Source organism: Clupea harengus, unplaced genomic scaffold, assembly GCF_900700415.2.
Source record: "Clupea harengus unplaced genomic scaffold, Ch_v2.0.2, whole genome shotgun sequence".
Classification (NCBI taxonomy): domain Eukaryota; kingdom Metazoa; phylum Chordata; class Actinopteri; order Clupeiformes; family Clupeidae; genus Clupea; species Clupea harengus.
This window is the reverse complement of record NW_024881005.1, coordinates 1-3,264: the sequence shown is the minus strand read 5'-3', so window position 1 is coordinate 3,264 and position 3,264 is coordinate 1. Positions and strand designations below refer to the sequence as shown.

General features: G+C 38.6%; 1 pseudogene; it reads right to left on the bottom strand.

Annotated features, from left to right (window-relative positions):
• Positions 1–1,795: 1,795 nt before the first annotated feature.
• LOC116217990 lies at positions 1,796–3,253 on the bottom strand (annotated as a pseudogene).
• Between the last annotated feature and the right edge of the window lie 11 nt (positions 3,254–3,264).

Sequence of the window (3,264 nt, the reverse complement as noted above, 5' to 3'; positions counted from 1 at the left end):
TAACCATCTCTTCTGATGAAATTATTTCAGACCTTAAATGAGGGCAATGTCTTATAACAATAAGAGGTAGTACGCAGACTAAGGTAAGCACACACGGCATGAGACAGAATTAAATGACCCTCCTAATAAAGGTCTTTTCAAACGATTTGTGAAAATTGTGGAACTTTTTCCAAGGTTCTGGAAAAGTGTGAAATCAAATCTTCAATGTAACTTTCTTTCAACTATCAGTCATGCCCTGGCATTTGGAATAAACTTGTTCATGTAAGATTGCTTACAATTAGAGTGCAGTATCTGTAGGTCTTCTAACCTATTCAGTGGCATTGTTGACTAAATTCATATCACACAAATGTGTTACAGTATGTGAAAAAGTCTTTTAAAAATATTTGATTTTATATATTATTTCATATTCGTATATCATCTTTTATGTGTAATGTATTTTAAGTACCAATGAGAAAAGGTCAATGATGCATATTTTCATTGTGAAAGTGGATGACATGATGAATTCATTGTCCTATGTGAGCTAGACAGTGAATATTGTGCACTCTGATTTCTGTAATTCTAATGAAATCCTGTGTTTTGTGGAGCACTACTGTGTTTTAGCCCACTGCACCACCATAGAACCATACTTCCTCTCCATATAGATCACATGAAGGAAGAGTTTTTTATTATTTGTATTATTTATAGTAGAAAAATAAACATAAACACTATCATGATGTTTGCTTCAGACAAACATTTGCATGGTATTTCAAATTGTCAGTTTAATGCCAATTTATGTCATAGTTGAAGGGTTTTTACAGGGTTTTTTAAACGTATATAAATATTTTGCCAAATGCATCAGTTTAAGGCGTTAGATAACTTTGATCAGTTTCAGCACTCCTGATGGTGTTTGCAAGGCAAGTCTGTTGGCTGTTAGCCAGTTAGCATGCTAGTTTTAGAAGAAAAAAAACTGCCCTGTCTCGTAAGGGCATAGTCTACTGGACGCTTCCATATTGTGCCCACACTCTGCGCCAATTCCTGTTCCCATGTTAAAGATGCTACGGAGAGCCCATCATGGGCAAAACCCCACTGAACCCATATGGAAGCTCTGTAAGTTAGCTCTCATGAGGGTCCCATGTCCTATAGTCGACCCACAGAAGCGAACATGGGCAAACCCACAGCACAGATAGCTCATTGTCGACCTATACTGGGCCACATTGGCAAATGATCCTGAGGGCCCATCATGGCCCAATCCACAATGGACCTGTGTGGGATTTCATGGATGAGCCCTTGTGGACGATTCCACAGAGACCCCACTGGGGCTCCGTTTAGAATTTGTATGACTCTGCCCGCAGAAAATCTGAACTGGCCCACATATACACACTTGCTCTCTTAGTTCCATAACTTGTTGACATTTTGGCTCATATGTGTTAATGTGAACTGTTGTGCGGCTGTTCTTTAAAGAAGGATACTGAGAGGATATGTTTCTGATTCTGGAAATAGATTATTTTGCCATATTGCATAAAATAGTAGAGCAACAACAAGACAATGAGTTATTTTCAGTCATTTTATTTTCCAGTAATATCAATATGACAGTAGTGATGCTCACAAGACATCTACAGTACATATTCATCTGTCACATTGTGTTCTGTGATCAAGACGTGATGTGGTTGGTTCCAGACTGGGACAGCATCAGTTTGGGTTTGGTTCTGTTTTGGAAGAGGAGAGATTGTCAGAATTGGATTGCCAGTACTCATCATTTCAGCAATCTCAAAAGATATACAATGTTTCACCATAGGATGCAGGAGGTCATACTCACAGCATCCATAGAGTTTGTTGATCCTCAGGATGTCAGTGGTGGACAGTCCCTGTCTCTGTCAATTTTTCACACGTCGTTTGGAATTGGAGTGATTGTCTCCCTTCCATTCTGGACTGTGAAAGCAGTTCTACAGAAGGAAATTTGAACAGTTGATTTGTAAAAGTTTTAATAAAACATATTTATATTTAGTAATGTAAACAGGTAAAACAGCTCTTGATGAATGCGTTTTATTCAGTGGGTCCCATTTTTCTTACCTCCCATAATGCATCACAGAAGAGTAGTTCATATGGAGTGTTCAGGTTGTTGGTGCGTTGTTTCTTGAAGTTGTGAGTCATTCCTGCCAAAAGACAGACAAACAAGAGCTTTAAAAAACATGACTATCTCTCATGAAGAATTATTTTAGATATAGTCGGTGTTCATTTGAATTGTTCTGAGAGAGAATTAAGCATAAGTAATATGGCTTACGTGGGTTGATGTAATTCCAGTTGATTTTCACATACTGGTCTCTGTCACTCCTGGTTTGCTCATGGTAGAAGCCCAGAGCATGGTTGAGTTCATGCTGGATGATGCCGTGGTAAACACAACCGTTCTTTTGGAGGGAGACCACCTGTTTGCCTCCTGTCCTCCCAAGGCTGGAGAAGCACCTGAGAAAGATGGGCGGAACAATGACAGCAACAGTTACAACAGGGTGTCATTAACTTATATTAGTGTATGTATTAATTACTGTAAGTTTGCTTTCATTTGTTCACAGAATTATGCTTTGCAACCAGGATGTGTTTAATGACATTATGTTACTAATTACCAGTCAGTCACACACTAATCAGCATTAATGAATATTTAGTAGTAATTCTGCAGGTAATGCCAAACTGGTATTCATTTAGTAGTGGTCTTCACTGGTGTCATTACATTGATCTTTACATAAAGTGTTACCAGCAGGATAATTAGTGTGGGATTTACATTTAAGAGAGAAAAGCTATGCTCCAGGAAGCAGGTGTATGTGGACGTAGACATTTTCAACACTCTACAGTCGACAAACTCACCCATCTCTGTTCTCAATGCTGATGTAGTCCTCTGAGTCGAGCGAGCAACAAACTGAACACAGGTTTTTCTGTTGAAGGTTGCCATGGCATTTTGAATTTTCCTCTTAGCAGCGGATGCTGAAAAGCACAACAAACATTAAGCACCATTGCTCAATGGGGGTGCTTTGAAATATATATATTGCATATTAAAAAATACAACAAATACTTACAAACTGAGAGTTGACTGTGTAGGGGACCTCAACTTTCCCATTAGAAGACTTCTTCCATAAGCAGTTGTTGTTCCAGCAAGCCAGAGCATTCCTGGTTCTTGGCACAACAAGATCTCCTTCCATTAAAAGCTCACTGGAAGCTGAAAGATGAAATGTCATTTTTGAAGTTATTCTAGTGACACTGTAAATGTATGCCAACGATCATTTAAATGAAGCAGTT